Consider the following 15,630-nt stretch of genomic DNA (forward strand, 5'->3'; position numbering starts at 1 on the left):
CGGCATTCACGGTGCCCCAATATACATTTAAACAATATGATGCTGGGGTCCCATTCTTCATATTGTTGAAATATATTCTTACTAAGCTACAAACAAAGAGCTCCAGACAGATTTTAAAATAGATGCTGAGGACCACCGAACTCTGGGAACGGAACAAACTACAAGTAAGTATGCTCCAACACAGTAGACGTGTTTTATCTTAGTTTCCGTGTTTATTCAGTATTCATTATATAATAGACCCTATTTATTTTGAGAGGTCCCCGGCAGGAATTCCTGTTCTGGCCAGTCCGAGCCTGCATGTGCTTCCGTCAGGAATCTAAACCGAATCTCCCACGCCGAAGACGCATACGCTACTCCTAAGCCAAGAAGGAGCTCATACAGCTAATTGGAGTTTTATTGTATGACAAAGATTCTACAAGTTTTAGTGTTGACCACGAAACGAGACGATACAATGTTTTTCCTAGTCTCGTTTTGTAAATTTTTGTAGAATTCTCGTCTCGTTTCTATTCTCGAACTATTCTTTCTCGTCTCATTTAATAAATTTCTGTATAAAATTTTTGTCCTGATTTCTTTCTTAATTTCATCGAAAAATACCATAATCCTTCTGGGTCACGACATGTCCACGAAAGTTGTGATATAAAATTTATACCATGTTTATGATTTGGGTGTAATATGTAATGATTTGTGTATTTTTAAACGTTGATAAATGCTCTTCATTATGTTAGTACAATTACTTAATTTATAGATTTTATACTATGAATCATGTAACACAAAATAGTGTTTGAGATCTAAGACTTCAGTGAACTAGTGTTAACCACGACTCACGAAACTTTTCGTCTCGTCTCTAATCTGAAAATGTCTTTAACACTCTTCTAATGTATTTCGCTGTTCAATTTACACGGATAATTTAAAGGTTTTCTTTATCCCTTTTATAAAAGTTTTGATTTGCACAGTCATCAATCATTTTTCAAGAAAACCCAACGCTGACTATAAACTGATTACCCCATTTAAAGAAGAATAAGCTTAGTGAAAAAGTTACAGTAAAATACTATATAAAGTTGTGGTCCACAGTGCAAAGGATTTAGGAGGGAAATGATATATTTAAGTGCACGAGTCTTCTCATTAGAAGATCCATCATCTGAAGTATTTCTTTTTCTTCCTTGTTACACTTCACCACGGCGACGACAGTTAGTCTCTTGAAGAGAATGAGTCGGTAGAATGAGCAGCAAAAAGAAAGTCAAAGCACTTCAAACGCAACGGTGATTCGGAAATGTTTTGTTGCATCTTTTGTCACATATGCAGGATTTCATTATGCGTGTATTATCACGGACCCTTTCTCTCATATTTCTCTCGCGTATGACACTTTATTCTCTTACACAAGAGTCGTTGACTTTACACTCTTATTTATCTGCAATGTCACAGCATTGAAAAAAAAAAAAAGTAAAAAGTTACCAGACTGAAGCAAAGGCAGGTGGTAGAAGCAATACTTGAGTATTAAGGAATATTTCATGCTTTTTCTGAAAGCAACTAGCCTAAAACCATTGCTCAAAGTTCTTCTCTGGGAAAATTTCGTTAATACATTTATACAGGATGATTTCTTTAAAATTGAAAACTGACGGATTTCATTTGTTTATAGGGGCCCGCGGTGACTCAGTGGTAGAGCGTTTACCTCTGGTGCATGGGATCCCTGGTTCGATTCCAGCTCGCGCCAAGTGAGCTTTGATGTAGACAAACACCGTGTGCGTGGGTTTCCTCGGGGTTCTCTTGGTTCCTTCCACTTTCTTCATTCCACCATTTCATTCATTTCTCGTCATCACCGTCTCCTTTAGCCTAACCTGCATAACCGTGGGATTTAAAACTTAAAGATTTCATTTCATTTTTCATTTTTTCATTTGTTTATAATTTCTAACTCAACTCTGATTTTCATGCGGTTTGTGGCAAATGATATAGGAAGGATGGGACGTTTATGCGAATATTGATTTAAATTCATCCAGACTAATATTGACAACGTTTCAAGAAAAAAAGCAAATATCCATCACTGTATCTTACAACTGGGATAGACTTTCAAAATTTTGAAATGGGATTAAATATTAAAATTGAAGTGTTAGTGGTAATACACATAAACAAATTATTTGATTACATTATAATTAATGAAATGAAAGAAGGCATATCTCATCTTTGGAGAAAATGTCCTCCTCATTCTTGTACGCCAAGTAGAACAGCCTTTCCATGTTGGCGGCTGTCAAACGTAGTATTTCTTGGCTAATGTTCGCATTTTCAGTTGTGATGTATTGCTTCAACATTTACAGAGTTGTTGGGTTGTTTTTGATCTACATCCCTTCAGGTAGCTCCACTAAAAGTCACACGTATTCAGACCTCGAGACCATAACTCCTTTGAAATAGTCCTATTGTTAAAATAAATAAACTTTCAATCAAGTCCATACTGATATTGATATATAGCATGTTAACCTATCCTCTTGACAATAACAATGTGAACGTTCAATTCTGTCCAATCTTTCAACAAATCCATTGCCAAGGTTGCCATCTACCGAAAAAAACTCAAATCACCACAACGCATCAACGCGTAAGGTACACTGATGGATATTTGCTGTTTTTCTCGAGGTATTAGCTATACTACCCAGGATGAATTTAAACCAATAAATATAGATACATCACCGCCACAATCCGCATGAAAATTGGACATAAATTAGAAATTTTATAAACTAATGAAATCCGTTAGTTTCACACTATATATACTAGACCGCCACAAATATTTATATAAACTATTCACATCAAATAAATATCAGTCATCTATACTGTATACCACAAAAGATTTATAAATGATCTATTCTAATCTCTAACAATATTCACCAGTTTCTAATTGAATTAGTACTAATTTAAAAGTTGCAAATTCGTTTTATAGCATAACATTATACGCAACTTCTCAAACTGTTGGATATTTACTATTCTAAGTTTTCTATTGCAAATTGTAACCTTTCGTATGGATATTAAGTCAATTCTTACCTATCATAAACTAAGCTAACGCTTATTATTGTTATTACATATAATTTAATATTTTACATTATTCACTTTATCCGAAGTTAAGTCTTGGTAATTGTCTTCGTAGTGTTTCAGATTCAAACAGAGTGATTGCGCAAACAACTGCTATTAAGAATAAAAAATCTGCATAGGGGAGTAAATATTGGGTGCACAGAGTGATGATAAGGAGCGTGTGGATTTTCTAGGGGTTCTCCCGTTCCTTCCCACTTTCTTAGAGTAGATTAAATGTACAAGAGGAGAAATGAATAACAGCAATCCTATTCGGCAATTTTTTATTTCTACAGCGAAGAGCTTTAGCTTTTTAAAATCAGAGTTGTAGTCAAGAGCGAAACCTTAGATTTTCTCCTTTTAACACAAGTTTCTCTTATCCACAAGTTTCTCTTATACTACCTCTGCCGTGTCGTGACAAAACGCTGTAACTTTGGCGAAGAAGTTTTGCGAAAATGAGCCTTAAAGTTTTCATCCGAAAATGTGATCTGTATCGTGTAGATCCAGTGTAACTAGGCAATAATGGTCAACCAATCAATTTTCACCAAATTTAATCACACAACAAGTGTTTCCAAAGTCAAGATACACTATTTCTACACGATACAGATAACATTTTCGGATGAAACTTTAAGGCTCATTTTCGCAAAACTTCTTCGCCAAAGTTACAGCGTTTTGTCACGACACGGCAGACCTATTCCAAGAGGTCTAGTTTATCATGATCGCAATAAATGCCAAAAGAAAGCCATCTGCTATAATTAATTGATTATATGAACATAATATAATACTCTAAATCCCATTTTGACGGAATTTAAGTTGCTAAATAACGCAAAATTCGGCTAATACAATCCTTAATTTTGGTTTAAATTACCCACGAAAGCTTGTAAAAATCAAAGATTTACACAAAAGTTAATTTATTTGAAAATTTGAAATATACTATTTACTATTCTGTACGGAGCTTTCTATAAGCACTGGAGAGGTTTAAGGAATGTCTTCGGATCTCGTTCTAAACGAAGGGAAAATCGCAACTTACACCTCCTCGTGAGTAGTGATGAGCGCAAGAGTCTTGGTCTTGCAGTTTGAGCAAGAGTCTTGCATGGAAGATTTCGGGTGGGCACGAGTCGAGCTAAAACTCGACTCGACTCGAAACTCGAAGCGAATTCGAGTTGAGTCAAAGGTAATTTCCTCGAGTCGAGTTCCGAGCCGAGTCACTGTTTTGAGGTTGAGTTTCGAGTCGACTCGAGTTTGATAAATGGCTCGCTCGTTCAACTCGTTTTAACTCGTTTTGAAATCATTGCCTGATTACACTGGAAAGCGAAAACCATGAGAAATGTAAGCAGTAATGTGGACTATTTTTAGTGTTACTCACGTCTCGTCTCGATTAACGAGACGACAATGGATTTTTATAACGAGACAGCCTCAAATGTCGTGAGCACCAATATAAGTAGATAGTTTTTATCAAGACTGAGACCTGCATGGTCGAAGTTTTGAGCCCGAGAAGAAGCCCAACCCGGATTGTGATGTCAACCGGTTCAGCTCGGTTCAACTGAGCAAACAGCTCGAGCCGGCTCGGTTAGGACGAGCCACAGACTCGGCTCACGTAAGCCATCGGCTCGAGCCAGCTTGGTTGGGTGAGCTCAATATTGAATGAGCTGTGAGCCAAGCCGCTCGAGCCGCTGACAACCCTAAACCCTGACCGAACAGTTTTGAACATGTTTGGCCGGCGCCCTATAACTTTTAATAATTTTTGGCTCGAGCCCGAATACTTGCTCCTCCGGAACTAAAACCCAGAACGTCGTGAACGATATCCTTGCCTCCTAGATTTCATGACTACTGAGGACAGAAGTCAACTAGTTTTTAGTATTCAGATACAAACCACCTATCTTGCATATTTATACACGGTGTTGTTATAATAATAATAATAATAATAATAATAATAATAATAATAATAATAATAATGATAAAGTAATAGTAGTAAGTATCATTGATAATATATGTATTGTCTATGTAGGATACTTGAAGAAAATACTTGGAACTACACAGTATTTGGCTCGATTTGGCTCGACTCGACTCAAAACTTGAGTCAAATTCGAGTCAAGTTACGAGTCGAGTTGGAGGAAATTTTTCGAGCCGAGTTCTCGAGTTGAGCTCAAAGATGTCTGTTTTGAGTCGAGTCGAGTTTCAATGAAAACTCTATCGAACTCGCTCATGCCCATCCCTATGCAAGACGAAGACCAAGACCAGGACTTTTGCAAGAGTGTTGCACAAGTACCGGCTCAGTGATACAGCGTTCCCCTGTGGTGCATGGTTCCCTTAGTTCGATCCCCGCTCGCTCCGTGTCAGCTTGTTTCGTGGACAAACACCGTGTGCGTGAGTTTTCTCGGGCTTTTCCTGTTTCCTCCTACTTTTTTCATTCCACCATTTCTTCATTTCTCATCATCACCGTCTACCTTAGTCTCGGTGCATATTCGTGGGACGTTAAGCTAGATATTCCATTTCATTTCAAAACATATTAGTGGTGTTCTTCCAAAACTAAAGAGAAATGCAGTAATGAACATCGGTAATACCGTTCACCATAGGTGCCAACTACATGAGTATGGCCTTGGCTCCGAGGCTCAAGCATCTATTGGAAATTTTTAATGTGTACTCATAAAATTAATAGCGATATAATGTTTTCATGACATTGACAAAAACTTAGTGCATGTGACCGCAAGTTTGATTTCATAGCCGGATGCTTATGCACTGAATAATTGTTTATCAATATAACTTAGCCTTCTTAGATATACGGCAGATTGAGAATTGAGCAATATAACATTATACAACAATAAATAATCCATATTCACAAGTGAGAGTGATTTTGTGCAGTTGTTTCAAATAACTTGGAGTTTGATGCCGTTATTTTGTATTTCTAATATAGGTCAAAAATATTTATATAAATTGAGTTTACACAAAACGCAGACACTTGAGTCGTTTCCAATTTTCACTCAAATTATTTTAAAATATTAAGAGGTTTGATTATAATCATTTATATTAATTTTTTCTTTCTCCTTTTTTTTTTTTTTTTGTCAATATTGCTAAACATATCATCATCATCATAGCTATTCTGCCATATTTGACAGGTCACTTGCTGCAACTGAGAAGCTTCGATGTACGGTGGTTCTCAGCTAGTTGCTTCGTCTTGACGCAGCAATTTTCTGTTTTAATAACTTCCTTCAACTATAGTCTCCTTCGTCCTCTCCCTCTCCGTCCATCATACCCTCTAGCACTTCTCTCATAATACAGATCCTCCTTAGCCAATGTCCCAACTAGTCCCTCTTCTTCCTTCTAATTACATCTGAAATTCTTCTTTTCTTCCCTACTACTACTATTTCTAACAACTTCTCATTCGTTTCCCGTTCAACCCAGTTAATTCTCTCCTTTTTTTTTTCCATGCCCACGTTTCGAAAGCCACCAATTTTTTCATCACTTTTGCGTAATGTCCATATTTCTGCCCCATGGAGTACATATTGAAATCAATAAAACAAAATTTCAATATTTAATTGCAAGCTTGTTCAATACAAAGATTAGCTAATCGTGGTTGAAAAGGGAAAAATCTGACGCCTTTACAGTGTACCATGAGTTTTGAAATTCATGGTATATCAGTAATTTGTGCAGTTTTGATTTTCTTTTATTTGTCTCGGGGTAGCCTTCCCAGTTTGGGAACCAGTGGCGTATTGAATCTGTTAAAAAATATAAAAAGATTACGAAACGTTGTGATTTATCTCATGAGTAGTGAAGCGTGGGCACCCATTGGTCATGGCCTATGTCGTACACTATCATCATACTTACACGAAGGTAAATTATATTACATTTAGAAACATACATAGTATTTCCGTTCTATCGGTGCATTGTACAATTTATTATCCCTTATATCCAGAGTAAAATTGACCTGAAATAATGAATGAATAAGCGGCTTTTGTGGGCTTGCCAAAAACACGAGATTTTTAACGTCTAGGTGTCTAGCCATCTTTCTTCTAGCTCATTATGAAAATCGTTCTAATTATTCATATGTAATAATAACGCAAGAAACAAAATATTTCAAACAGGAATATTGAATCCAGCAGATTGTTCCTATTTTGAGTAGATAAATCGACTCACGTTGTCTATTATGTAAAAGAAAAAATAAAATTAAAAAAATCAATACAATTTAATTTGAATAAAGGAATCACCGTAATTATAGATAATCATGATATCTCTGGACAGTCTCAATAGTTTTTTATTTTATAATCCATTTATGATATTAAAAAAACAACTGTTCTCGTTAACTTCCCCTCGTTGAATTTAAAAAAAAGTACAGAAGGAAGAGAAGAAAGCACTCAAGTCAAGGTACTACTCTACGAGAGGTCATTTTGCATGTTTTACCGCTTGAGAAGAGACTCCGCCCAAAAACGCATTTATTTATGACAATTTTTTGCCAATATTAAATGACAACGCGGTGCGTATAATGATAGGTTCAGGCGTATGGCTGTGACATGCTAGTGATCATCACCTCCTGTTTTAATTCAATTTCTCTTCTCCGAACCTACAAACAATATTAAGAAAAATCTTCTTTCTAGTCACTTCCGGTACAGTGACAGTCAGTAAATTACGTTTGAACTGAGTCCATTTATCGGAACTGTGAGTCGCAGCGCCAGAAGTGCATGTGACACTTCTGTACTTTTTTCTTTCCACACTAAAATGTACGGTTTTCTGATTATATATTTCGAAGTTTTCATCTGTCTTAAGTATTATTATCATCGACTTTTTCTGATGGAATGGGTGATAATGTGGAATGCTGAACATGGGAGAACCCCAGGAAAAGTGCTTGTCCACCACAAGACCTATTTGGCAGGAGCTGGGATCTAACTAGGTACTCCATACTCCAGAGGTGAGTTTTGTACCACTGATCCACCGCGGCTCCCAATGCAGAAATTGTTACGGTAAGTATAAATTTACTGATTTCGAATAGTTTCGAAGTTCATTACAGTCATTCATTTTAAAACAGGGATAAGTGGCAACTTCCATGAAAGAAAAAGACTATCGTATGGTCACCCCAGTCAGAGATGGGGAACTTTTCTTGTTTTAAAGGGTGCATTGACAATGCCCATTTCCCAAGGCGGACGCATATGATAGTTTTGAACAGACATAATATTTGTAGTTATTTAACAGTTACTAGTTACATTAATAATGTATATGAAAATGTACAAAACTGTATTATGTGGCATATTTAACTTCAGAATCAGGGTGTCCCAGCAGTAGTGGGACATGTTGACATTTGTCCATTAGCTACGTGTCGATATCAACACAGACATTGGTCACATTTCAATATCAATCATGCGATCCCAATAGTGACATTCATTTAGTTTACCCAGTTTCTTACTGAGTTCCCTTGAAAAATTTCAACTTGGCCTGTTGTTGCATCCTTATTGGTATGCAACCGTTCAGATCATATTGCATCTGTTTGAGGGAGTATTATTCGTGAATTGGCAATGGCTTTCATGTTCTTGACGCCAATCTTTACATTTCCGACGCTTTGAACTCACGTTTACTGAGTATGAATGCATTTCTCGGCATTTTTCGTTAAGTGTTTCTACACATGTGAATCACCCTGCTTCATCTGTTGTGCTCTACCGACACTCCAGAAGTCTCTCTAGAGCATTTGAGTACGAATTCGCTACACTTAATACTCAGAACGTCACTGTTGGCCAGCATCCGTACCTGGCGATTATGCAACCACACACAACGGGCATGAAGGTGTCCGCCATTTTGTATTTGTTCCAGATATCGAAATGAAATCTTTGAGTTTTACGTCCCACGGTTATGCCGGTTAGGCTAAAGGAGACTGTGATAATGAGTAATGAATGAAATGGTGGAATGAAGAAAGTGGGAGGAAACGGGAGAACCCCGAGAAAACCCACGCACACGGTGTTTGTCCACCACAAAGTTCACTTGGCGGGAGCAGGGTTTGAACCCGAGACCCCTAGCACCAGAGGTGAACGCTCTACCATTGAGCCCCGTTCCAGATATCGACTTAATACAAACGAATTATTGTTACCTAGTAGAAACCCTATCAATTCATATCCATTTAGACCAATTTTCATTCGGTAGATTATCCGGGACTCCCTACGTTTCTTTGGGGAATCCCTTGCACGTGCATGATAGGATTGTGAAACATGCAAAATTCAATACAGCAGGTATGACTTCTTCAGCGATTTTTTAACCCGCCCTCTTTACGTTGGATAGTTTCCGAACTATTGGCATCCGAAAGTCATTTTCCCACGCTTTCGGCACCTTGTAGATCCGAAACTATGTCCGATAGCCGAAAGTTCCAGAGAACCTTTTTCTTGTCTCAGTGCAGTGGCAGGAGTCACCTCCCAAGAGTTGTAACACTTATTTTGCAACACCTATGATGATTTATATTATATTATATATATATATATATATATATATATATATATATATATATATATATATATATATATATATATATATATAGGGTGTCCATGAAGTCCGTTGCCACCTCATGTATCTTCGAAACGACTGCGAATATGGGAAAACACAAAAATACGTCCATTATTATTTTAAGGGGCTTGGATTTTGAGCTATAAAAGGTCCACCCCAGACACCCCCATATAGGGGTACGTGGGGTCATCTTGAAACTATTAAATGGCAAATAAGGTCGAGTAATGTATCATTGGAAAGGTCTCGACAAGAAAAATATTTTTTAGACCGTTTCAAGTTCCTATATTGACCCCATATAAAATGGCGGGGATTCACATTTCGTGTGGATGAAGTCCTTACCACTCCGTGTATCTTCGAAACAACTGCGGATATGAGAGAACGCAAAAACACGTCCATCATTATTTTAAGGGGCTTGCATTTTGAGATATTGAAGATTTACCCCAGACACTCCCATATAGGGGTACGTGAGATCAACTTAAAAATTTTAAATGGATACGAAATGTTAACCCTGCCATTTTGGATGGGATCAACATAGGGACTTGAAACTTTCGGCAAAATATTTTTCTCTTATTGAGAACTTTCCAACGATATATTAATCCCCTTTGCCATTTAAAATTTTCAAGTTGACTCCACGTACTCCTATATGGAGGTGTCTCGGGTAGATCTTCTATAGCTCAAAATTCAAACCCGTTTCTGTGTTTTCTCATATTCGCAGTCGTTTCGAAGACACATGGGGTGGCAACAGACATTATGGACACGAAATGTGAACCCCGCCAATTTTTATGGGGACAACACAGACTTGAAACTTTCGGCAAAATATTTCTCTTGTCAGGAACTATCCAATGGTTACTCGACTCCATTTGCCATTTAAAATTTTCAAGTTGACCCCACGTACGGTGTCTGGTGTGGGCCTTTTATAGCTCAAAATTTAAGTCTTTTAAAACAATGATGGACGTGTTTTTGCGTTTTCTCATATTCGCAGTCGTTTCGAAGATACATGGGGTGGCAGCGGACTTTATGGACACCCTGTATATATATTACAGCAGGCATACAAGGCCACGCTATGACAGGGATGAAGGTTCCCACCCCTGGCCTAAATTCAAGTCGACTATTAGGCTTGGATCACAGGTATAGATTTCCATCAGTTGCGACACGTATTATGCTATAGAAATATATCAAACACACCAAAATCTATGTAGATTGGAAATTGGATCATATATGCTCATATAACTATGAAATCTGAAGCTTGAAAAACTCTAAGGGTCATTGCCACAGGAACAAAAGTTCAGCATTGGATCCCATTCTGTGCCAATCGAATCCATTCACGGGGAGCGACGACTTAGCTCCACACGCTACCTTTTACAGGTCTATATATTTAAAGAAAAAAATGCACTACTTATTATGATTTGAAGTAAATCTCCGTATTTCAAGCCTACGTTAATCGTCCGATTCGAACTCTCTGGATCCGCTAGTGATCCAATCCAGACGAAGATCCTGCCTTTGTATGGATGACCCAAATCATTATCTTCCCAAATATAATTCTATACCCTACACAAGCCACGTACTCCACTCACCTTAAATCTCTCAATTTTATTATGCAAGCTACTCAGTGGCCTGTAGCTAGTAAATTTTCACATTGTGCTAATTTCTTCACTCGACTGTCTACATTCAGTTTTGTACCAATTACTTTTCCCTCAACTGTTTTCTCGAAACTTCTCACTCTGTTCTCTATTTAGAGGAGAGCTTTCCAATTTGGGGATTCGCAAGATTTCTTGTTATAAATTTACAATATAGAACGAATTAGGAATTTGTGACAAATTAATAAAAAAATTCTTTCTCGTTCATTGGATTAACTGCATGAACAAATGTTGATTTCTAATATTTTGTGAGAGTAACATTCAATGAAGACACCAGGGGCGGATCCAGGGGGGTGCGATCGGGGCGATCGCCCCCCCCCCCAGAAGAGAAGACTTTCTTATTTTATATATATAAATAAAACCCATCCCAAAGTTTGGAGCCCTTAAAAGTAGCAGTATGACAACCCACCGCCCTCCCCAGAAGTCTGTCCTGGATCCGCCACTGGAAGACACTAGGTATGTTTGTTCAAAATTCTGTATATTGGCCCCATCTGAGGATCTATGGCCCTATCTCTTCGTGCTCCACATTCCAGTGACCAGCAAGAGCGTGAGATTGCCAACTGTTTACCTTCCGTCTCCTGTCAGAATGTTTTGATTCGTGACATATTATTTTACTACTTGAAAGTGGTATATTTTAAGAACCACAAAAATGAACAAATTTGGTATGAGAATGAGTCCTGTGACAGTTGATGGAACTGGAGATGAACACCAGTGTGTTTGAAACTTCAAGAAACAGAACTATCATATAATTTGTCTCAAACGTATGTTTGTTCTGCGGAATCATGTAGCAGAAAGAACACGGTGAGGATGTATAATGAAGATTGCCGAAAAATGAGTTTCATGTCATGTGGTGATGAACAATGTACTGCATTATACTGAAGTGTTTGATACGGGAGAAAATATTTCAAACGCGAGCATGGCACCGAATAAATTGGTATACTATATCCTATGTATAAAACAAAAATCTCAGTCTGTGAATAAAGATAATATGCAAATATCAAAGCTTTTAAGCGTTACATGTTTCATAAACTACGCAAGACACCTTAGTCTGTCAATCACGCTAATTCCTAATAGTTAAGTCGGGTTAATAATTGTCGCCTTAATTCCTAATAGTTAAGTCGGGTTAATAATTGTCGCCTGTCTGTACCCTACATGACCCCAAAAGATGTCGCTAACGAGCAGTCAATTTTCAGACGACCCGAAGGCTCGGGATGGAAAAACTAGTTTTAATAGAATACAGAAGAAAAAAAGAGCGCTAAAAGGACTTCTACTTCCTGAAGAAAAGGAACTAGCAGACCTACAGAACAGCCATACTTTAAAACTTTTAGGTTTCAACAAAATTTCTTGAGTAAAAGAGCTTTGCTGCAGTTTTCCACAACATACAACATATTAATGTGATTTTTTTTAAAACGTCTAATACAAAAACAATTAAACGTGGAAATTTGAGAATGTTAGATGTAGAACAAATGTGTTTCAATTTGTTCTGCTTCTAACCCGATATCACAGGCGTAACTAGAGGACGGCAATGGAGAGCCTGGCCTTCCTAGAACACAGTTGCCACCCTAGTTGAATTCTCGGAAGAGGCTACTATGTTCCTGGATGTGTGTCGATCTCCTCTCAAATCTGGTTGAATTCCCCCTGTACTTGCTTGGTCCTTTGCTTGAATATCTAAAATGAAACATATTTGAACGTTACTCCCTCTAAAACTATACAGAAATCGGCGCCTAGCAAAATATCTAAATCCTATCAAAATATGTTACGCCAATGTCTGATGTAAGAGATTTGCTAGGATTTGCCAAGCTAGCGTGAGCTACTGAACTGTCACGTGAAGATTAAACTTTCAATATTATATTAAATGTGTACACGTATATCTATGTAAAACATGTTTAATGTATTATACCTGGGAATTTCCGATAAAAAATTAACATTTCGCTAAAATAAACCTTCTTTGTTTCAATAGAAGGTTTATCGTAGTTTATATCAGTGAAAGAATATCGTGCAAAATTTTAAGTAGTAATAGGGTGTCGCCATAAGCGAAAGATTGGTACGAGTGGTCCCGGGTTTGATTCCCGGCGGGAATATTCGGTTGAAAACGTTTAACAACTTCTTCAGGCCAGTCATGCCAAGTGAGGTTTTCCTTATTCATAACAGGCAAATGCCGGGGTGGTAATTAACATAACTGTTTCAGGACCATTCTTTCCCTCCCTATTTCTTTCTTCCTTCTGATTCCCCAAGTAGTGTGGTTGCAGACGAACGTTATCAACCATACGTGGCGGGCTAACAAGGCCATAGATGCCTAAATCTCATTCCTAATCCTAATAAGGGAAGGGCTTGAAAGTACTGATGTAGTGACTATCATTTACTTAACACAATTGGCCGGCGTTTATAGACTATAACTTAAAAATGAAAATATACAGGTAATAATGACGGTGCATTTCTAGCACTTTCACTTTTTACAAATTTGTAATCCTTTGATCTTATTCTTAGCACTGATCTAAATATTTAAATGTGTTAACCTCTTCTAAACTTTCCTATCAAGTCTTATTTCGTCCGCGAAAAGCAGGATAGAGGGGCCACCATGGTCTGAAAGATTTCGAAACCAACCATATCAGCTTGTAGTGAACAATACCATACCCATAACCTTTCTCGGACCACCCTTCTTCTCTCCCTCAAGTCCTTCATAAGGATTTACTTGCAGTTAACATCCGGTTCCTTTAGCTTTTACATATTATATATATATATATATATATATATATATATATATATATATATATATATATATATATATATATATATATATATATATATATATATATATATATATATATATATTTTCTAATTTGTCCGCTACTCAAGTAAAAATTAAAGCGTCTGCTTGCTTCGACTTCTGAATTGCTTTCCAACATTGTAAGATTATCTTAAATCCCATTCACGCTCTTCTTTGCTCTCTTCACCACATTTTAAAACTTCAGTGAACTAAAAACACAGAAAATTAATTACATTAGAAAGGTAGAAAGTTAATATATAAATATTTACAAAATGTTTAATATTTAAATAAGCCAACGGCGACACCTAGGTAGCCCCATCTAAACTAGGGAAAACAGTATACAATTTACTATTATAAAATGAGGGTAAGGGGATTGAGGTAAAACAATGGATTATAATGCCGTGGACTCCCGCCTTGCCTGGCTAGTAGTTAGGCGAAAACATGCAGAAATAAACTTGGTCTTATTCTGTTTTGTTTTTAAATACAAAAACCTGCATTGCATGTTTTGGTCTTGCATTAACAAGAAATATTACTGTCAACGACCTAAATTAGTACATTAAACTACTACTTTAGATATTACTGTATTAGATCCTCAACAAATACAGGATTACTAGACATATTATTTAATCGATCTAGTTCAGAGTTTGGGATTGATTGGCTCAGATAATGAAAACCGTTATGATAATCGAATTTTTGTGGGAAAGGAGAGGAGTAGCACGGACCTCCGGTCGTCAACTTACGCTTCGTACCAATGATTAGATCTGAATCACTGCGTTTACTGACACCTCATGATAGCACTTGAAAGTCCTTTTTATGAAATAATAATATTTTTAAGGTTACTTTTTTTTTTATTGGAAAATGCGGAACGTGATGAGTTTCGAATAACATTCATGCAAAATCACGTGAAAGTCACCGGAACGTTTCTAGTAACAAGAACCGTGTCAGTTCAAACTCCGGAATTGTGGATTAAGAAGCATACAGCATTATTAAGGTACATGAAACAAGAGCACAATTTGAATACAAAAAAAATAATTTTAACTATACATACTTTTTAAAAAGAGGAAGGAAGACAATATAATCATAAGAAAAATGACCAGACGGAAAACAACCATGAAAATTCAGCGTACCTAGTAATTGAAGGTGATTTCGTTTTATGATTCTACTGCTATCATCATAATCTACATCTCACGTATTAATGGTGCAATATGCTAAATTGTCTACGTATCAAAAAATTACTTCAAACTCTCATTTAGTCAGTTTTATTTTCAAAAACAACGTATTCACACGCACACGAAGGAAAACACATGATATCAATAGCATGAGCCCATTATCTCCACACAAAATATCACTTCTTGTAATGCTACGTTTTCATTGACTGTTATGCTGTACAATAATGTTCGTTGCTGTTTATGTACAATAATACTATAGTAGAAATAAAAGTGATGTGAACAGAACTATCAAAGAAAAAAATTACCACAAACCCGTATGAAACTCCGTTGCTTGTGCAATGTGAACCCCATATATCTATCTAAATTGAGCCTTCAACGGATAAGGCTTGCTAATCTAGAAGATTTGAAAATTGCATATGATTTAAATCTGGGATTAATAATCTATTGATAGTAATCTCTGTACCTTAGAAAGTGTATCGTAAATCAGTAACATGTCGTCTTAATAATTATGTTTTTTTAAATATCTTTCTTT

The 15,630-nt window shown here is 36.8% G+C and overlaps 1 protein-coding gene across 6 annotated transcripts in view; it reads right to left on the reverse strand.

Annotated features, from left to right (window-relative positions):
* LOC145678384 (AT-rich interactive domain-containing protein 3C-like) overlaps nucleotides 1-15,630 on the reverse strand; it is a 788,039-nt gene that overhangs the window by 598,525 nt on the left and 173,884 nt on the right. The window lies entirely within an intron of this gene.

Source organism: Thermobia domestica, chromosome 2, assembly GCF_964235325.1.
Source record: "Thermobia domestica chromosome 2, izTheDome1.hap1.1, whole genome shotgun sequence".
NCBI classification, from domain to species: domain Eukaryota; kingdom Metazoa; phylum Arthropoda; class Insecta; order Zygentoma; family Lepismatidae; genus Thermobia; species Thermobia domestica.